Here is a 22894-nt window from a genome sequence, read left to right as displayed (position 1 = left end):
ACTGCTGTGTCCTTTTCAGATAGCCTATCCCATTATGGTAACAGACTACTAACAGATTTTCTTCTGTCATTTCAGACAGATCTGTTTTAGTAACTGGCTGCTAACTGAATTTATTTACCTTTTTACTCAGTTCCACTTCTGTCCCACTGGGGAAGGGAGCTTGTGCCATTCCTGATGAAAACTGCCTTTCTTCTGATTTCAACCCTTCCTACTGCTTCTGAAGCACTGTGGGGTGCTGTGTAAAACGCCCCATAGCGCTTTTCATTCACTCCGTGTATGATCTCCCTTTTTTTAAAAAAATGTTCTTTGGAAGTGATATGGTGCTGAAACCAGACCACAAATTCACACCACAGTGCCACCATTGGGATGCCTGGACTCTGTTGAGATACACTGACATACATGTGATCATGACTGCTGTCACCTGTAAACAAGTAGCTCATTGGATAAAGAGTTCAAGCAGGAGACTAGGGAATCAATGACTGGTGTCCACACGTGAGGGCAAAGTGAGTGGTTTCCTGGTGATGCAGAGGTACACATATTGGGGAGGATGTTGCCACCTGGAGAGAAGAGCACAGAAATTGCTCATAGGACAGCAGGTTTAGGCAAGAGATCAGGGCATCAGTGATTGTTCTGATATATGTTGCTAACCCAGCCTGATGTTCACCCACCCATGGCCCATGGCCAGAGGCAATTGGTTAGAAAGTGACTTGTAGCAAGCTGGGTCAGGTATAAATGTCATGGAGGGAAACCACATCTGTCTGTGGGCTGAAGTTGGTGAGAGGTTTGTGTGTGAGGCTACAGTCATGGTCTCATGACCTCCATCACTACCACATTGCAACTTCTTCTGGAGGTGGTGCAGATGATGATCAGTACCACAGCTGCTTTGGATGAAGTCCTTCTGCACTTCTTTCATCCATCCATAAGGAGGAGGAGAGCTAATGTGCTTTTCTTGGGCCATGTGCCCTCCAAGTACAAGTACAACCAGAGGGCATCTATGAGGGCACAGGCACCAATCATTGGTGCTCATACAGTCCCTTGATGCTGGTGTGCAAAAGAATGGAGTGAGGACTGGTGGAACAGCCATATGATGGGCACATGGATCAATGAAGACTGACTCCAGAATTTCAGGATGTCTCAGGCAACCTTCTTTGAACTTGCACCTTAAGGCACCATTTGGAGTGGCAGGACATGCACAGGAGGATGGCAATTCCAGCGGAGAAAAGGTTGGCAATCACCCTCTGGTACCTGGCCAATCAGGAAGTCTTTTGGAAACTCAGACAGTAGTTCAGCGTGCGCCTGTCAACAAGATTTAAAAAAATGCTCTTGTAGCTCTAAACTCTGGGAAACAGTCCTTCTGTCATGGTGACTGAATATGGGGCCAGGAGAAAGCTATAATTCTCTGTGTACCTGTATACTTGCTACCAGGGCTTTTTTGGAGCAGGAATGCACAGGAATTCAGTTCTGGCACCAGAGGTGTGGCCTAATATACAAATGAGTTCTTGGTTTTTTTCTATTAAAAAGCCCTGTGTGAAACAATGGTGATGTCAGGGGTATGGCCTAATATGCAATTAATGAATTACTGTTGGACTTTTTCTACAAAAAAAGCCCTGCTTGTTGCCCATGCCATGCTTCTTCAAGGGGGAAGAAGTTACAAGGGATAGTGTTTCCCTGTGAGTACAGCCGAGGGATGAGAGCCTTCCCAGCCACTCTGGCCCCAAGGTGGCACTTAGCAGGAAAGGGCTATCTGCTGGCCATGGCAGCACGGAAACAGGCAGTTTGACTCATAGAAGACTCTGTTTTCTGACAGGGAACCCTCCGCCTCAGGGGCCAGGAAGAGGAGGAGCCCCCATATTTCCACCCCTGCCACTGTGAAGCAGTAAGTGGTCACACAAGTGTAGGTGTATGAGAGGCTACCCTGACAATTTTTCTGACCCCCTCCCTGAAATCCTGTCTCAGAGAAGACTGTTTTCTGACAGAGAACCCTCAGCACCAAATTCATCCTGTGTGCTTTTTCTGGGTGGAATCTGTTTTTTTTTTTTTAATACAGAAGGGTCATGTCAGACTGTGAGTGAATTCAGACGTTTAAGCGAATAAGTAGGTAGACCATAGTTCTGAACCACTAATACAATAAGATGAAAATTAAAATAAATTGTTCACCAATCCAAATAAAGAAATCTAACCACACTTTAATTAGGTCCCAGAGATAGCAACTCCCCACCCCCAAATCAAAATCCAGTGATAAATGAGATGATTCTGTGCAGGCTTCCAGAAGTGATTTGGCAGAGCTTACATTTGAGACACACAGAGGGGTGGGGGAAATGGATGGGGGCAGAGAGGATGATGACAGAGTTTACACCTCTTCTGGTAACTGTCCATACCTCCATGGGGTGTCTGCTACTTATTTTGGGAACCAGTGATTTATAACTGTGCTTGGTCTGACTCAGTGGCACAGCATCATAGATGAATGGATACGCCATGTCAGAACAGCCAACCTTATGATATGGGTTTCACTGACTAACTAGCCCTAGGTTTCTTCTTGCTGTTTCTCTTGATAATTACCCTGTATTCTCTAATGACAATTTTGCTATGTAGTAATGTTGCATCTAACTAGTAGGTTTTGTTCCCTCCTCTGTTCCCCATTTCTATATCTGTACTGAAGATATTCTCAGAACTAGCTAGAACTCCTGGCATTAAATGAAAAACCTGATATCATTGATGCCCCCCACCTCCATACAGATAATGGATGGATTCTCTAAACTGGGTTTTCTGAATTGCATTGATTCACTGGATGAGTGTTGCATACTGGTGGCACCTCCTATTCATCAGGCAGAACTGTACAGGAACAGGAAAATTGATCATTGCATACTTCTCCAGGGAGCAGTTGATCACACAGCTCATTTTATTGATGCTGAAATCGGAATAAGCAGCAGGAGCCATGATGCCTCTGTATTTAGGGCATCTAAGTTCTGTAGGGTAATGAATGGTTGAGCTCTGGGAGACAGCGGGAAAGGTGGCTGCTGAAGGGGTGAATGTTTATCTTTTCTTAACTGCTGGGGAGAATTAGCAGATTGGAAGTGTCTGTGTTGCCTGGGGCTGACTGTTGGCCCCACCCTCTTTTCATTTGTAAGGCTGCACCTTGCCGGAGGTGTGAGACTTTGGCATGAGCCGAATGGCAAGAGCTAAAGGGCTCTTGGCCTGTGGCTCTTAGCCTAGGGGCTCTGAAAGAAGCCCAGGAAGGTCTAGGAAGTCAGGAACCCAGGGCCATAGTCTCCTTCTGTTCCCAACAAGGTAAGTTGACTTTCCACAAGAAGAGTCACATAAAAACAAAAGATATTAAAGGGGGGATTTTAAATTTAAAAAGCAATTATGAAGGCAGAATGCCAGCAGGGGGTTGGGGACTTTCCAGTGTTTTGCACTGAGTGCCATATGCATGACTATCTGCCCACTGGACGACAAAAGTGCGCTTGGTGCAATGAGCTTCTGGTTCTCAGGGAATGAGTTCACACCCTTGAGGCCGAGCTGGTTGACCTGGAGAAGCAGAGACAGTCAATTAGGCGCTTGGAGAAGACTCCTGGGGACTTGTTAAATATGTCCTACTCTGGAAATGGCAGCCTTGCTGCTGCCAGGGAGGGTTGAAAGGCAGCACAGCACCATGCTGAGGATAAGGGGAATGTGCTCTCAGAAGTGACCTCTTCTTCAGTTGGTGAATGGGTATCCTTTCGCACCAAGGAACCATCCCTTGGTAGTTGGTGATTCGATCCTTAGACAAATAGACAGCTGGGTGGTAAACCCGCATACTGACTGTATGGTGACTTGCCTGCCTGGTGCAAAATTAGCGGACATTACACATGTTCTAGACAGATTTGCTCTGGACAGCTGAGTTAGCAATACCCCAATACCATTGGCCCTGAATAGATGTGATATGGATCTGAAAGAACACGTTTGCTCAGCAGCAGGTAAAAGATCTGAATGACCAAGCCAGTGTCCTGTCGGCTGAAGACCAGCTATTAAAGAAGCCTTATAGGAGTGCATCAAGAACTCAAACATCTGTTTGTCACCCTGATGTCAGACTGCTTTCTGGGTATAAACTTTGCCCCCCCCCCAGTCGCAAATAAAGAGGCAGACAACAAGAGTTGGACTCCATTTTAAGTTTGTGTGTTTTTTAACTCCATTTCAAGTTTTTTAGGAGTTGGGATTAACTAAGGAACCTGGCTCTCACCCAGCTGGCAGTGCCACAGGCAGCCACTCTTTGCATTGCCTCTGAGTTGCTTCCCTCAGCTGACAGAACTCATGGGCCTGCTGCTGCTCCCATTTGGAATGGAGCTGCTCAGTCAGCAGCTGCTGGTCCCATTAAGCCACCTCACAGAGCCCCCAAAACTCGATGGTGAAGCGGTGCTGGGCCTCTTGAGAGTACAGGTGCTTTGCTTTCAGCTCTGCCCACAGCATCTCTTGTTCCCACAGGTGATCTTCATGGAAAGGCAATGGGGAGGGGCTGCAGCAGCTGCTGTTTCCCCCGCTGGAGTGTTAATAAGGTACTTTGCATTGGGAGTGTCGAGAGGTGTGGGGGGATGGAGGCCCACCATGCTCACCTGAGGGACTATCCTTCGTCATGGCTGACCATCGCTGGAGTGAAATGGTGGGGAAACTGATACCACCTGCCACAGTGGCAGCTTTAATATGAATCAGAAAACTAAATACACAATTTAAAAACACAGAATTGCCAACCTCCAGGTGGTGTCTGGATATCTGGAATTAGAAATTAGGTCATAGAGATTAGTTCCCCTAGAGAAAATGGCCACTTAGGAAGGTTTCTATGGCGTTATACCCCATTTAAGGCCCTCCCGACCCCAAACCCCACCCTCCTCAGGCTTCCACATCAGAATCGCCAAGTATTTCCCAACCTGGAGCTGGCAACCCTAGATGAACACAATCAAATCAGCATTTTAAAAAGGGCCTTTAAAAAGGGCCAAGAGGAAAAGCCAGTTTAGTGAGGAATAAGGAAGCCAGTTTAGCAAGGAGCACTTATGTCAACCAGCCATGTTCCTCCACTCCAGCAAATCATGACTGATGGATGTCCATGAGTAAAGCACTCCCTGTGTAAACTGCCCTGTCATGTAAACAGTCCACTGTGAGTTGTACCATTCATGTTTAATGTTAGTACAGCATTGATTACTAGTGTAAGAATACTGGCTGCAAATGGGCAGCCGAATTGAAAAGAGTTAGGGCACCTGAGGGAAATGTACATGCGTAAGGGTTTTGTCCGTGTCATGTATAAATCAAGTCGTACACAGGCACACCATATGACTTAAGCTTCTCTTGTCCTGTCCCTTATGTGACACTCAAGCATGCTTGGTGGTTGATGCCTATAAAACAAAATGGCTTAATTGAAATTCTCTGATCTGGGATCCCCCACTTAACCTACATAGTCAAGCCATGCTATTTAAGCTTCGTCTATGCTGGATTCAAACCATGGCAGTGAAACTAGGTAGTGTGACTTATAAACCCTGATTCAAATGAAAGACAACTGCCCCTTCTCATAAATGTGTGGATTTGTGCTGTGATAGTTAAATGCTGAAGGGGAATATTCTGCACAATCAAAAGGCGTTCTCAGCTTTATTTTTTTACTTCATGTTTCAAGGCTGAACTCTTGACATAAAACTGCTGACAACTCATGTGCTAGTTTAGCCAACCGTTAAAGTTACACAGATTGTCAATGGCTTCTCCAGCTTATTTCAGCTGCAGAGTGAGAAAATGCAGTAGTCATCCATATATGTGACATTAACTTGTTCCTCTATGTTGGAGTGGCATTGTCTCCCGATCTGGGGCCATGTGCTAAGAAACTGCACCACTATATTAGAACATACTGTTTCAAAAACAGTGTTTGTTAAGGATGCAAATCCTACAAATGCTTGGCAGTAAACCCCATTGAATTCAGTGGGACGTCTGGGTTATGTATGTACATAATATGTCTCTCTAGTTAATGCTGTAGTAGTTCCTCTGTGTTTATAGTCTACTTTGCTCAGGGTAACAATAGATTATCAGGGGTCATTGTGTAGAAAAAGAGGTGCCTGAGCTCATTAGTACAACTCATTTGCATAACTCATTTGCATATGCCACACACCCCTGACATCACAGGGAGGTGTACTAAATTATATCAGCTCAAATTTGTCATAATAAAATCTTACTCCCATCATACTTTTAAAATCATTTTCTCCTATGTGGTCACAGTGGTATGATGAAGATTTCCATCTGTCTACTTTATATGTTTTGGTTATATTCCCATTTTTTTTGTGGGGAAAAATAATATAAAGTTTGTCAAATCCTAAGAGTTCAGCAAAATTCTCACTGGGGGTTTGAACAATGGAGCCCAGAAGCAATTTTTTTGGGGGGGATGTAAGAAAGAAAGAGCACAATAACATTTAGAGGTCCCAGAGCTCTGCTCCTGTAAGCTCGTGCCCAAAATGAAGCCTGGATGAGATATTGGACAATATGTGAACAGATCTTTATGCTTTTAAACTGCTAAAAGAATAGCCATGGGGTGGACCTGATTTGGGTTCAGGCTGTGGTGAAGGTTAACTCTCTTCTACTCCTCCACTGACCTGAGCTATTCACCCACTAGGGAATCACACAGGTTGTTTGTCGGTTGCATTTATGGAACAGGGCAAATTCAGATCTGCATTTTGTATTCTTAGAGTTATATCTGAATAAATTAGATTATATCAAGCTGGGACGCTACTTCCAGCAGATCACAAATTAGTTCTTGGCTTTAAAATATTTACCAAATGAGTTTGTTCCTCCCAAACCTCAAGAAATGTCATAGTGAGTAATCCAACGGGACTTGCTGCAGTGGAAGTTTCTCAGTGACTTGATTGTTTCCCTATGCTTTCCTATTTCATAGTCTCATATGAGTCTGTTTTGACAAAAGAAGATGATATTGGATTTATATCCTGCCCAATACTGTGAATCTCAGAGTCTCAGAGCGGTCACAATCTCCTTCAAGTCCCCTCCCTGAGCAGACACCCTGTGAGGTAGGTGTGGCTGAGAGAGCTCTTACAGCAGCTGCCCTTTCAAGGACAACTCCTACAAGAGCTATGGATGACCCAAGGCCATTCCAGCAGGTGCAAGTGGAGGAGTGGGGAATCAAACCTGGTTCTCCCAGATAAGAGTCTATGCACTTAACCACTACACCAAACTGGCTCTCTAGAAGATGCACATATGATTATTTGAACCACTTGGAATGCCCTCTGAAATAGTATTTCGATAAATAAGTTGTGTACAGGTCCAGTTGATGGCATAAGGGCAATATGTAGGGTTGGATCCAGTCAGCTTTTCCATTGGTAAAAAAAGTCCCTTTGACTACCAAAAAGGCCATGCTGGGGGACATGAGACCTTCATGGACAAAATACCATGTGAGATGGAAATGTTGTAGTAAGGAGGGAAATCAGGTGAGAGTAAGTTAAAAAGTTGATGGGATCCAATCATTATTTTAGATTTTTTTCCATGCTAGTAGTTCAGGCCAGAATGTTAAGAAGCAAACTCTGGGGTACAACATGTGAGTCCAAGAAAGGGTTCCTGCCTTCATAGTTTTTGAAACAAACATGCTACAAACACACAGATGCATGGGAGCTGAGCTGAACTCAAGGTTTGCAAATGGGATTACAGGAACAGTGTGGTGCAGAGAGGTAGTTTTGGATGTGTGTGCATTAAATGCCAGGAAGGGAAGCCTCTGGTTTCCCCCCCTGCTTCAAGGAGTTTGGGCTGCAAGCAGAGTGATCAGGGGTGTGTGAATGTTAAGCACTGAACTGCTAACAGGGTGCCTTGGAAACACTCCCCCCCCTTCATCTCTTTCTGCTTCTTTTAGGTGCCTGGAAAGAAGCCAGGAAGCATAAAAAGACCCAAGGGGAAGTGTTTTGGCCTCCTTTGAACTGAGTTTCTGTTTAAATAGAATTATAACTGGATGTCAGCACTAAGGAGAAGGTGCTTCGCAGGGCAAGTCCATTTGCCAGAGCTTTGATAAAATATATATGTATAATTTATGCTGCTGTTCTGTTAATCACACTCTGTACTTAAGACAGCGATTAAAGCCCATCACATTAATTTAATTGAAAAAAACTCAGGAAATTGTACTAGATTTCCCCCATTAAATTAAAATTACAGCCCTCAATTAGATGTCCTAGGTGTCCATTGTTGTTAGCAGATAATGGAATTATTATGGAAATTGCGATCTGCCCTCTTCTGATCTGGCTACTGATGTCTTTCTCTCTCTCACACAGACACACACACACACTTTCTCCTTTTTTCCAAGCCTAAATGTAATTATATTCTTCCCTTTTTTGTCTTCTTCTAGGCTTATTGATATAGGCTGCATTCCAAGGAGCTACTTTAGGCACATCCACTTGGTGACATTTTTGTCTTTATTTTTCTTTGAACCTCCATGTCCCATGTCATAATCTGTTTCAAAAGCAATCTGCAGTGCAACATGTTGGGGGTAAGCTGTGGTGCAATAGTCCTGGTTTAGCATCTAAGACACCTGGGTTCAAATCCTGACTTTTCCTTAAAGCTTGCTGAGTGACCTTCAGCCAGTTACCCTTTCACAACCTAATCTACCTCACAAGGTTGTTTTGAGGGTAAAATGTAGGAGACGAGAATGATATGTGCTGCCTTGATGTTTATAGAGAGGAGGGGGGATAAAATTTAAGTCCAAAACACACAGTGGGTGCGGTCACACTCACCATTAAATCCATCTGCAACGCGCCTGTATTATAATCCGCACAACCAATTTTCCGATCAGACAACAGCCAGGCTCTCATTCTATCCCATGTGGGTCCCGTCGCTGGTCGATCAGATTGCTCTACCGGACCTCGTTGCATGAGACGTCAATCTGCATTAGCGCAGGCGCAGTGATGCCCGCTATCTGTAGCGCGTCGCTTTTAAATGGGTCAGATCACTAAAGTTTTGCTAGTCCGTTGGCACTACTTTTCCAGCACAAGCACTACGCATGCAGAAAAGCACCCAGGAATTCAAATCAGTTCACATCTACTTTCAAAAGTGATTTTTGTTTCCGGATATAAAGGCGGGTAAACGATTTATCGAGCCAACATTCGCTCGCTAAAGGGATAAACTTAAAGAATAAAGTAACTTACAAAACAGTTATTAAAAGACAATGCACCCCTCTGCTTTAAAATAAAGGGGAAAGGATCACTATAATCAAAAGTACTAAGTTACAAAATCTTCAAGTCTTTTAGGCAGTTTTCTTTTATCTTGTGCTCCTTCTGATTACTGGAGTGGGAGAAGAAGGACTTGGTAATGGGATAAATCCTGGCATTGTGTTCTTTTTTCATCTAGCAGCTTCTCCTATCTTTGCTGAAACTAGCTGTTTCCTGTTGATATGTCCTACATAATTTGGCCCTCAGCAGACATTCTTGGCTGTTTTAGGTACTCAGCTGAGCTTAGACCACTACTGAATCAATACCCACTTCTGTGTTCTACAGATCCTGTGCCTACTTCTTGATGAGTCCTACATCAAATGTCCCTTCATCCCCAAAACATGTTTTACAAAACTCAGTTTAGCAGACATAGCCTAAGAAAGACTTGAACTCACAACCCCCAGGCATGTAATCACTCGGACCCTGCTTCTTATTCCTGCACTAAATTGTGCTTGTTCAGAGAGGATTCTGCAGTCCTTTCAAATTAAGGTTGCCAGCCTCCAGGGGGGCGGGGTGCCTGGAGATCTGCTTTTGCAACTGATCTCCAGCTGACAGAGGTCAGCTCCCCAGGAGAAAAATGGCTGCTTTGAAGGGTGGACTCTATAGCATTGTGCCATGCTGAGGCCCCTCCCCTCCACAAACCCCACCCTCTTCTGGATCCACCCCCAAAGTCTCCAGGTATTTTCCAACCCAGACCTGGCAAGCTTATTTTGAATGTATTCCTTATGTTATTATTAATAGCTCCCTAAAGTCAGTCCTCCATGGAAGATTAAAGACTGCAGCTTGGGAGTCTGCAAGACATGATGTACTCCACTCTCTTTTTCAGTCCCTGCTAAGAAGCTTAACAGTAAATGTTCTGGGTATGTACCCCCCCCACCTTTGTAATCATTATTTCTCTTGGCAGCATTTCCTGCTGGAGGTTTAAATTTGTTTGTCCTCTGCAGTAGCGATCTTTATAGAGCAAGGAGGGTGTCAGTACGTTCGGTTTCCAAAAAGGAGGCATGTTGTGAGATGAAATGCATATCTTTATACATGTGATTTTCCACAGAACTCTTTAGTGGATTCTCCTTTGTCATGGATTTTTTGGGAGGTCTTGGACACGTTGCTCTCTGTTTGGCTGAGCTTTCGATCTGCATCATAAAAATATTGACCAAGATCTATTGAGTGACAATACTCCATGAGCTATAATGTTTGCAATCAGCTTACCATGCAGATGCCCCTAATTCCATGGAAAATATCTAGCCACGCCAGTGCCAACCAGACAGTCCACTAAGAACACATAATGTTGATTAAATTGAGGCTACCACACCACCAATACCATATTTTACCTCTACTGGGCACTTCTGGGAGTCCTAGGAAAGGTTCCTATTCTCCTAAAATTCCCTAGCAATGACCAGATAAATCCTCAAAGAAAATGGTCTTCTCCTGAGCCAGTCCACTGGTTCATCTAGGTCACTACTGTCTATTCTAATTTGCAGCAGCATCAGTGCCACAGCTGGAGAAAAGTCCTTCCCAATAAGATAGCAGTGATGCACAGTGGATTATTCCTTCCAGGAATCAAGTGCCCCATGGCTGGTAAAGAATATCTGACTTAAAGCAAATGCAGAGAGGGACCCATAGTTAGACAGCATATGAAACAGATCCTGCCTGGAGAATAGGTGAATTTGGATAGAGTAAACCAAGCAATGCAGAACTGGAGATCAGGTGAACTTCAGCTAGGCACATAACCACAGATTGATGGGGGAGCCGTCTAAATTTGTAGCTGAGAAGTGGCAGAGCTGGACGCTTCTGATAATTAAACACTGGTGGTCTGCACTAAGAGTGTAGATTTTGAGGAAAGGGTTGAGTGAGAGAGATGCAGCATAAAGCAAGATGGGTGTTTTGAAGTATAGTAATAATAATAATAAATTTATTTTTATATCCCGCCCTCCCCCGCCAAAGGCAGGCTCAGGGCGGCTAACATGACATGGTATGCACCATGATTACAGTAAAATACAATCATTACAACAAAACAATTAAACAATTAAAATAGATAAAATTACATTCATAAATTAAGTTAAAATTAGAAAGATACTTAAACCATTATAAATTATAGATTTCGGTGCTACAATTCAAACTATATATAGGATGGCTAGGTGTTGTTTCCCGGGTTTCATCTTAATGAGAGCTGAAAGAGGACAGTTTTGCAAGCCCTGCGAAACTGATTTAGGTCTCGCAGGGCTCACACCTCTTCTGGTAGTTGATTCCACCATTGGGGAGCCATTGTTGAGAAGGCTTGCTCCCTCGTTGTCTTCAGTCTAACCTCCCTTGGTCCAGGGACTTTTAAAAGATTTTGAGAACTAGATCTCAGTGCTCTCTGAGGAACATATGGGGAGAGGCGGTCCCTAAGGTAGGCAGGTCCTTGGCCATATAGGGTTTTAAAGGTAATAACCAGCACCTTATAGCAAACTCGGTACAAGTAGAAGTAGAAGTATGGTTGATATCTGTAGTGCAGGGATCTTTTTTCAGAGCCAGGAATATGTGTCACCACATTCAACATATTTTTTGTTTGTTATTTTCATGGCTTTTTTTGTAACAGGAATTCCTTTCATGTTGGCCACACACCCCTGATGTAGCCAATCCTCTTGGAGCTTACAGTAGCCCCTGGAATAAGAGCCCTCTAAGCTCTTGGAGGATTGGCTACATCAAGGGTATGTGGTCTAATATGCAAAGGAGTTCCTGCTACAAAAAAGCCCTGGTTATTCTTATCTATTTACAACATCTATATCCTGTCTTTCTGAGGGCTACCAAGGTGGCCAACAACTTAAAAAAATACAAAATCACCTTTTAAAACCATTACAACCAACCTCCCTCAAAAACACATGCCATTAAAAAAATTAAAACAAACTAAAAGATGTACAACAAAATAAGAGCAGCAATTGGAACCTTTGCCAGAAAGAAGGGATCATTGAGGGAATGCCAAGGTTTTCAAAGATCTTCACCTACTAGCAGAAGATGGCAACAGAAGGGAAGATGAATCCCCCTAGGTTTATGCCAATAAAGGCTGACTTGACTTGACTTGAATCTCCCTACGGAGGGAGTTCTAACGTTTTGGTGCCATGACCAAGTAGGCTGTCTCCCAGGTTGCAACCTGTCCCTAATCTCAGAAGGTAGAGGTACCTGAAGCAGGGCTTCTGAAAATGTATGTCTTCTTTACCCTGAGAGAATCAATGTGGTGGGGTAATCAGCATGGCAGTGATGAACCAAGAAGACATGCATTTAGGGTTGCCAGGTCCAATTCAAGAAATATCTGGGGACTTTGGGGTGTTGAACCTGGACTAAGGTTGGGACAAGCATAATTGAACTCCAAAGGAGCTGAAATCCTGCCCATCCCACTGAGTTTTTATTATTGGTACAAAACCTTTCATTGTGTTTTGAGAGGCAACAGGTAACATTTCATGTTCTGAGTATTTCAAATTAATCTGTTCAATTTGCTAGAAACAGTGAACCACCACAAATGTAGTCCAGGCCAAAACCAGAGAAATTCTAAGTAACTGGTTCCTCGGTGATTTCCTATGGGAGACATCAGTGGGGATATCCATTGTATGTCCTTTGTGTTTAGGGCTGCATTCAGATGTTACAATACATCATTTTGTGGGTTGTGCGAGCAATTTTGGTTAGCCTACCAGACATAAGACCTGCCTGAGGCAAGTCAGAAATTTTCTTTAAATGATCCCCACATTCCTGGATGTTACAATATACAAGTGAAACAAAAAGGGAACAGGATCTTGGGATCAGGAGAGGGGTTTCTCCCAGGTGACTTTGGCAAAAGTGGAGGAGGGTTCGTGGCAAAAGCAGCAACCCAAGTTGGTGTAGCTGGCAGGAACTAGCTTTGTTTTGGACCAGGGCTGCTCTGGGAACAGAGACGATGCTCTAATCTCACCCCTGGAATTCTCTCGCTCCCTCTCTCCAGGGCTCTCAGTAACTTGGCTCCAAGTGAGAGCTTGAATGCATCCCAAATTCTTCTAAGCCAAGGTTTGTGTGAAATGAAGTGGAGGCATGCCAGTCCTTTACTTGGGGGTGGGGTGGAGGAGAGAAGCATGTGTGTGTGTGTGTGCACCCAGCCAACTGAGTCCTGCATGAAAAACAAGCATGTTCCCGTGATTTGGTAGATCCACCCCCCCCCCCCCCTTGTCAGAGGCATGCTTTTCTTTAAGTCAGGGTTCAACCACATTTGAGCCTTAGAATGTTACGAAGTAGGATATTAATGTTTTTCAGTCATCAGCCTCTTCTGCTAAACTCCCCTTTTCAGTGTCTTTTCAAGACATAACGAAGCTGAGTTAAGTCTATCTAGGTCAGTATCGTCTACTTTGACTGGCAGAAGCTCTTTAGGCAAAGAAAAGATTTTGCGAGCGTCAGTGCATAGAGACTCTCAAATTCCTTTCCTTTCCTTTTGTACCCTTAGAAGTCCTTGATTCACAGAACTTAAGCAGCAGAAGACATTTATTGCTTGACTCTCAAATTATTTATTGCTTGACTCTCAAATTTGAGATGCTACCAAAAGAAATTTCAGTCATGTATTTCTTTGTTTTGCATTTATTTTATATTGTGTTCTCTAAAGGCTCAAAACAATTTTCAAACATAAATTCTATATAAATTAAACAACTGAAACATCATCCAATACAAAAAGAAGTAAAAAAAAAAAAGTTGTCAGCCAAATGCCTTCTAAAATATTCTATTTCCTGAGTTTAACCTTGGCTGGTGGTCAATTTGTTTTATATTGCATTGTTTTTGAACTACAGAAGGTGGTTATGGATCTTTTTCTTCCCAAGAAGGGAAGAGGGCAAGTTTAACACATAGGTAGCGGAAGCTGGGTTCGGGTAGCTGGCTTGAGATTGACTCAGCCTTCCATCCTTCCGAGGTTGGTAAAATGAGTACCCAGCTTGCTGGGGGGGGAAGTGTAGATGACTGGGGAAGACAATGGCAAACCACCCCATAAAAAGTCTGCCATGAAAACATTGTGATGCGACATCACCCCAGAGTCAGCAACGACTAGTGCTTGCACAGGGGACTACCTTTACCTTTTTAATGGAGATATATGTCTAGTGTCCTTGCTTCAGCGTGGACCCTTATCAAGATAAGTCCTGGGAATTTGGTAACTCTGCATACAAACAGGCTGCAGCCATAGCTTTGTGAAATAGGAAGTCTTGTCAAATAAGCAGCCCCTAAGGTACATACAAGTTGGCTTCTTTCCTGACATAGGGAACTGTGACTTCTGTTCTTCTCTGGGGAAATATGTAATGTTCCAAAGAAGAGTGTTGTCATTAGTCATCTTCAATTCTTTCCCACTCTATGCAGTGAACTTCCACAAAGCCAGTACCAGCAGACTCCACTCATCCCCAGCCCAGTTCTGCTAGGTTTACGTATTCTTATTTTATAGTGATATATAAAATAAGGACCAATTCACAACAATTTTTCATGGAGAAGGAAAGCTTCAGATCCTTTTCTAGATAACCTCCAGGTAGAGTTGTACGCTATTTTGTTTCCTAGAAAACTCTGGTGCAGTGAGTGACAAGCAAAAGCTCATCAAGTGAAACTCTTTCCATTACTGAATATATCTCTATATATCTCTATATAATCTCTTTCTGTAGTGCAGGGGCATGCAAAGAGAACAATGCATTAAGAGAATGTCCCAGGCATAGAAATAACTGGCTAGGGAACAGGAATGAAATACGTTGTGTCTTATTGCATTTTTTTTCAGCTCTGGGCTATATAGAAACAGTTTTACATCACTGTAAATTAGCATGAAGCAGCCCCATGGCACAGAGTGGTAAAGCTGCAGCACTGCAATCCAAACTCTCTGCTCACAACCTGAGTTTGATCCCAGCGGAAGCCGGGTTCAGGTAGCCGGCTCAAGGTTGACTCAGCCTTCCATCCTTCCGAGGTGAGTAAAATGAGTACCCAGCTTGCTGGGGGGGAAGTGTAGATGATTGGGGAAGGCAATGGCAAACCACCCTGTAAAAAGTCTGCTGTGATAATGTTATGATGCGATGTCACCCCAGAGTCAGAAACGACTGGTGCTTGCACAGGGGACTGCCTACCTTTACCTTTTTAAAATTTGGCATGATCCATGCTTCTTTCAGGAATAGTCAGTTGCTGTTTTTATCTGAAGGATACTGCAGAAGCTAGGCCTAAACATGGAATAAGATCTGTGGTTTTGTTGTTTACGTAGGGTTGCCAAATCGAACCCCAGAAATATCTGGGGACTTTGGGGGTGGAGCCAGGAGACTTTGGGGGTGGAGCCAGGAGACACTTGGGTGGAGCTAGGGGGAGGGGCGGAAACGCGCCCCGCAGCCTCTTCTCCGCTCGCCGTGCTGCTCCTCCGAGATGGGCTCAGCCTGAGCCCATCTCGGAAGAGCAGCCACGGAGCGGAGCAGAGGTGGCAGCAGTGCGGCGGCCTCTTTCCGCTCGCCGTGCTGCTCCTCCGAGATGGGCTCAGGCTGAGCCCATCTTGGAAAAGCAGCCACGGTGAGCGGAGCAGAGGCGGCGCGGCGGCCTCTTCTCCGCTCGCCGTGCTGCTCCTCCGAGATGGGCTCAGCCTGAGCCCATCTCGGAAGAGCAGCCACGGAGCAGAGCAGAGGCGGCAGCGGCGGCCTCTTCTCCACTCGCTGTGCTGCTCCTCCGAGCAGCCACAGCAGCCACAGCAAGCGGCCACAGCAGCCACAGCAAGCGGAGAAGAGGCCGCCACGCCGTTGCCGTCTCTGGGGTGGAAGCGGAGGTGGGAAGGTGGAGGCGGGCCAGGGGCATGGCGAGCCGCAAGTTTGGGTCCTAGAAGGGCCCGGATTCGCGGCTCATCATGCTCCTGGCCTGCCTCGCCCTCCCCTGCGCTGCTGCCGTCTCTTGGCTGCTCCTCCGAGATGGGCTTAGCCTGGGCCCATCTCGGAGGAGAAACTGCGGTGGGCGGGGAGGGGGCGGCAGCAACGCGGCGGCCTCGCCGGCTCCAGGATCTGGCGGCTCGGCGCCGTTTCCCCCCTCTCCCCCCGCTTCCATTTTTTGGGGGAGCGGGGGAAGAGGGTGGAAATCCTGGGGTCCCCCGCCAGGGCGGGAGGTTTGGGAAGCCTATGTTTACGTGAGTTTTAAGTTTTATCCTTGATCTTCCAGATAGTTTTCCTATATAAATAGATACTTCCTGAGCATAGCAGTATCTCAGCTTGTACCTGCTGCTCTCAAAACACAATGAAATATGCAGTACTGGCTTTCTATAACACTTTAAAAACTGATATTCATAGGGGCGGGGCAGAATATTTTTTAATATATTTAGGAGATGGTCCTTGCAGTTGATCATTTGGAGCATTCAAGTTGATATTTGAACAATCCAGCAGATCCAGGCGGAGCGTTCTTAATTCCATTGATTATTATTATTCAAAAATAGAAGCCTGTTCAGTCTGTGAAATTGCCCATCAAAGGTAACCTGGAATTTCCCAGTTCTACATACACTTTCTTTCACCACCTGACTGTGTCCCCAAGTAAGGCAATTCCAAGCCTCTTGAGTCCATAGATTCCTGTGGAATAAACAAAATGAAAAGGAAAACATAACTACCACCCCTGGCCCATGGATTGTTGGTTTTTGAAAAGATCAAATGCAGAATGGTTTTGTTTATGAATACTGTGTGAAAGCAACTTGAGGGCATTTAATTTTTTTTTTGCTAAGAAAACAGACTGAGAACAAATTGACTTTTTTCATAAAGGTCAAGAGAGTAGAAAAAAAATTGTCTCTCTGTGTGTTTTAAAGCAGAAGAGAGCTTTCCAAGCAGTTCAGTCTGATTTGTAATATAACATTTCTTGGGGAGAAAGCCATCCTCTTGACAGATGGTCTGGTTGGGACCAGCACAGAGGAGGAAGACTTTATTTGCTCAAAAGTGTTGGACTGCAGATAGTATGGTTCTTTCCAATCATTTATTGGATCGGCTTAAATATAGCACCTGCCAGCATTGAACAGTAGCAGCATCTGATCTAGTCTACTTTGCCTGATCTCTTCCTAGAGAGCATGAAATTGTTTATTCCTGTAGCAATTAGCTGTGTGTACCAACCCGTGGGCTTCATGGCTCTGAACCATTCATAACCATGAACATCAATTAGATTTTGTTTAACATTCCTCATCCTGATTTCAGAAAGTTCACCATGAGAGACATCAAAGATTGTCATGACTGGGCATTAGCCAAGGTCCCATGCTGGCAGAGGGCCTATGGTCAAATAGTGGTGGGAGATTGCCCCAGACAAGGGTTAGGTCTGACTCAAGAAATATCCAGGGCTTTGGGGGTAGAGCCAGGAACAAGGTTGTGACAAGCACGACTGAACTCCAAAGGGAGTTCTGGCCATCACATTTAGAGGGACTGCACACCTTTTAAATGCCTTCCCTCCACTGGAAATAATGAAGGATAAGGGTACCTTCTTGACAATTGGCAACCCTACCCCAGACTTATGCTCCCTTACAGACTTTTTGCTGGGAGAGGCGCCCAGATGAGGTAGCAAAGCATGATTTATTTATGCTCCTTTAAACCTCATCCCTCCTTCGGGAGGGAGTGTGCACACAAACAAGGAGTAGCATCTTTAGTAGGGGAGCCATTGCTGTATGACCTAAAGATGGCCTTGAAGTTCACATTCAAAGGGCTTTTGGCAGACAATCCAGATGACCTGTTTACAACGCATATTGTGCAATCTGAGCAGAAAAATTTCTATCCATTTGTGTCAAGTAGTTGTGTATGCTGGCTTTGAGCCACCCTGTGTGCAGTGGTGGTGCTTCTGTTGAAGGTGGCTATCTGGTTTTCAAAACAAGTGCTCTCTGGTAACAGAGAAGGACATTGCTCTTTGTGCAGCACTGCTCAAGTTAGCAGTCCAGGTCTTGATATATCTTTGTTATTTTATGCCACTTGCATGTGTCCAGTTAGATACTCTGCAGATTTCTATCTGGACAGCTATAGATGATTAAATGGCCAACATATTGTTTCTTCAGGAGTTGTAACCACAACTTGGAATCATATACTAGATAGATACATTATCTGTTTCTTCACCACAAAGTTGTTTGAAATGTACCCAATAAGGAATGTACCCAAATGCCTTTGAATTAAATATATTAAGTATGATAGCACTAGTTTCTAATGGGCGTTGAAATGGATAGGCCATCCAAATAGTATACTGTGACCTCAGAGAAATCTGCTCTGGTGCACTAGTCCTTTAATTAGTAAGGGACAACTCTACAGTTTATATTATTCCCTACAACAAACTTGCAACATGTGGGTGTAATGTGCAAATGATGTGTACTAAATGGAACAGTAAGGAACCCAGATGGGTTCCCTTCACATTTAATGTGAAGGGGATGGGTTGTTTAAAATAATCCTTCCATACCATCTCTGTTATATCGTGGCAAGTTGTGAATTTGGTGATGTCCCCTTATTGAACTGTGTGACAAAGTGACAGCTTTAATAATCTTCCTTCTTAAATGATCACTTTGTCCTTGCTTCAGTTGTCAAAATTTTCCTCAGAAATAGACACCTAGGCACACTGAAAGTTGAAGCAGATATCAGATTTATTAGAACAAACAGGCTGGGGTTGGAAAACCAAATAACAAGTGAGCTTTCGTTAGGATTGTTAGAGAGAGGTTTGAAGAGATATTCCAAACTGTTTTTACAACACTAGAGAACTTTAGAGAGTATGTTTTCTTGGCTTATTCTGGCAAACTGCTGTTATAGAGTGTCTTATACCTTATTCTGGAGCTTATTACTGGATAGTCACACAGACTTGAGATCATATTGAGCTTCAACTCTATGTTTGTAGACCAGGAGTTTTCCTATCTGGCCTCACTTCCTCTGGCCAGATTGTTATCCTCTTCTCCTTAAGAGCAATAACCCCTTTTGACTTGTTGAGGACCTCTGTGCCTCCTCAAACCTCTTGTCAAATCTCTATCTTCCAGAAGGTATAGAGACTGGTTAATATGCTTCTCTACTGAAAATGACTAATTCTCCATTCAGGTAGTGTTTATATGTTTCACATAAGGAGATTTCTTTCACTCCTTAAATACGTAAGGTTCTGACACTTCTTTGCCAGAGTCACTGTAACCCAGAGCCGGCACTGTAACCCAGAGCCGTGCGTTAGGCAGCATGAGGCTGCTGCCAGAAGCACAGATCTGGCATGCAGGCATGCTCACTGAGGCTACAAGGCCCACTGCAGCTGCCACTGAGCATGCCTGCAGTTGCTCTGCCCCTCACATCTGTGCTTGGAAGCACAGACGCAAGGGACGGAGCAACAGCGAGTGAGCTGTGTGTGTGCTGCAGCCTCACTGAGGAAGCAAGGGTGGGCAGGAGCGCCGAAACAGGCACCCTGCCCCCAGATCTGTGCTCCTGGCTGAGGAAGTGAGGGGTGGCAGGGATCATCTGGTCTGGAGCTCCCCACACCGACCTGGAGCTCCCCAGCTCTGGCCTGGAGCTCCCCAGTACAAGCGCTGCTGTCACTACTCCAAATCTGTCATTGGTAGAAGTCCCAACACACTTCTCTGCTACAGACTGGGTTTAACAGACCCTTTTTTCCTCAGAGTCTCTTAAGAGGACTTTTTGATCCACTCAGCTCCCAAGCTCCAACTCCAACTGTTTTCACCCACTGCCTAACTGCCCCCTCTTGACAGTTAGCAGAACTTCCCCCAATTGCAGTGAGTTCTGTATTAGCTGTCACTGATCTGCAGTTCATGGACATTGCCCTTGTGCGGTCCCACATGGGTTCTGCACAAGTGCAGGCCAGCCTCTGGATAGAATTTCTCTGTAGCTTTCAGCTAGGTGGGAGGAGCCCTGGCAGTATAGCCAATGAGATTGTTTCCCGCCAAAACGAGCTATGATATAAACCTGGGGCTCCACACATATCCCCAGTTCTTCTTTTGCTGCCTCTGGAAGAAGTTCTTCGTCAGCTGTCTTATTCCTCCTTCATGAAACTAATATGTCCATCTCTAAGCCTACGGGGTTCAAAAAATGCTCCAATTGTGGGGCTAACATGACCAAAGCAGATGACCACGAGTGCTGTGTATTGTGCTTGGGCGAGACCCACAACGTGAACACTTGTGAAATTTGTCAGAAATTTATGCACAAAACACGTTTTGACCGCTGCGCAAGACTTCACGCTGCCCTTTGGGAGAAGGTTCTAAAATCCTCTGATAATATGCCGTTTACTTCCACTGCTAATAATCTTCCACGAGACTTACCTGAACTGCCTCTGCTGCTGTCCTCACAGTCAGAGGACATTGTCAGGAAAAGTCACGGAACTGAAGCTAATTGTCACCGTTCCAAGCCGTTCCGCATCCAAACCTCCTGGGAAGAGGCACAAGGACAAGGTGAAATACAAGAGTAAGCTGTCTCACTCCTCTCATGGTTCTAAGCCCTGCCAGAAGAACTGCCCTGCACTCCAGGATCCCAGAGACCCAGATCTGCTGGCCGAATGCCACCCCCCACGTATGTCCCTCCTTTGCAGTCTCCTTGGAGAGACCGGGCCCACCCATCCTGTCCATGACCAATAGCTACTATATGGGATGAATCTTTGGGGATCAATGTTACAAAGATGAAACGTCTAGGCTTTCCAGGCTGCTTCTGCTCACCCAGCCTTATCTCCCGGGCCATTGGATGCCCCGCATTGTTCCTTTGGAGGTTCTGGCAAATAATCCTTCTGCCCATGGATCCCTCGCTACAATGCCACCAGTGGTGGGCAACAGAGATGCTGTGCCTCCTATGGAAGACCTGAGGCTGTCCCCTGAACAGATGGCCAGAATCTCACAGGTGCTGGATCTTCCGGTGTTGCCTTTGGATCCAAAGCAAAAAGGTAAAATAATGGGATGCTTATATCCTGATACACTACAACCCGGTGCATTCCCATTAATTGATGAAATTCTTGAGGTGACGGAGGAGTTGTGGAAGAAGCCTGCCTCCCTACTGGCAACTTCTCATCAGGTGGAGAACCTTTATAGAATGCACCCCAATGGGTGTGCTTTCCTCTTTACCCATCCCATCCCTTCATCACTTATAGAAGAAGAGATGCAGGGTCGCTACCACATGAGCACTCAGTCCACCCCCTCCGACAAGGAAGGTAAAAAAGTAGATGCCCTGGCTAGAAAAGCATATGCTGCGGCTACTCTAAATTTAAAAAATGCCACTTATGCCATTTTCTTACAGGAAAAAATGCAGCCTCTCCTCGACTGCCTACCAGATTGGGAAAGTGCCCTTGCTATGGTACTGCATGCTGAAGCTCTCAGACTGGCAAAGCAGCAGTTAAACACTAAGCATGCGGCTGATACTTCAATCTGAGGCATTGCGTCAGCCATCGTTATACGGTGTCACACATGGATGCGGTCTACCACTTTGCCTCAAGATGCCCACAACCATATAGAGAGGAGCTCCCTTTCAAGGGGGAGTCCTTATTTTCTGAGTCAACCGAGTTTCTCAGGGAGAAGAGGAAGAATACCCAGACCGCACATTCCTATGGCGTAATGCAACCACAACAACAGCAGTACCATCCAAAATTCTCCTACAGGTCACATTATTCTTACTACCATTACCGTCCATATGCTCCACAGCATCCTCAATATCCTCCTCAGAATCCTCTCCACCATGCTTACACAACCCAGCAGCAGCAGTTGTCACGCCGGGGCCAGCAGTGCAGAAAAGCCATCCACTCCCATCAACAGCAGCAGCAATGGGATGATCCTGGTCCCAAGTCCCTGTTTTGATTATCTGAAGTATCCCCAGTTGTTTTCCACAGGTGTTTGTCCCATTACTTACATGCTTGGCAAGCAATCACAGATGATGTTTGGGTGTTGCGTATTGTTTCACAGGGCTATGGCTTGGAGTTTAAGCGTTTGCCCCCCATTATCCCTCCCCCAAGTTGCAGACATCCCTTTCTCACCCTTCAGTTCACTTAGCTTTAACCAGTTTAATAATGAAAGGGGCTGTCCGACCTCTGCAATGTCATGAGGATCTCAAAGGATTTTACTCTGCATTTTTTGTGGTTCCAAAATCGGATGGTGGCATCAGGCCAATTCTGGATTTGAGATTGCTTAATCTGTATTTAACTGCTGAAAAGTTTAAAATGATTTCCTTGCAAACTGTGGCTCAGTTCCTTACTAAGAATCACTGGTTCGCAGTTGTAGACCTTAAAGATGTGTATTTTTATATCAGCATATGCCCTGACCATCAACACTATCTTCGTTTTGTAGTGCACAATACTGTATACCAGTTCTCTTCCCTTCCATTTGGCCTTGCCATGGCCCCTAGGGTCTTCACCAAGGTCATGGCCATAGTTCTTGCACACTTACGAAGGCAGGGTTATATAATTTTTCCTTATCTTGATGATTGGCTTCTAGTGGCAAAGACATCACAGGTTCTCCTTCACCAACTGCACCTCACCCTACAGTGTTGTTCTGGTTTGGGATTGCAGATCAATTGGGGGAAATCCCATTTAGTCTCATCTTAAGTAGTGACTTTTATTGGAGCAACACTAGATTCTACCTGTGCCAGATTGTTTCTTCCACAGGATATAAAGCTAAAAATCCAGCACCTGGTGAATACCTTTATACGCAATAGATATCAATCCACCAGAACAATCCAGGTTCTACTGGGCTTGATGGCAGCATCAGTCTTTGTGGTCCCCTATGCCCGCCTTCGCATGCGAACACTACA

This window comes from Heteronotia binoei, chromosome 11, assembly GCF_032191835.1.
Source record: "Heteronotia binoei isolate CCM8104 ecotype False Entrance Well chromosome 11, APGP_CSIRO_Hbin_v1, whole genome shotgun sequence".
Taxonomy (NCBI): Eukaryota; Metazoa; Chordata; class Lepidosauria; order Squamata; family Gekkonidae; genus Heteronotia; species Heteronotia binoei.
This window is presented reverse-complemented; position numbering follows the sequence as displayed.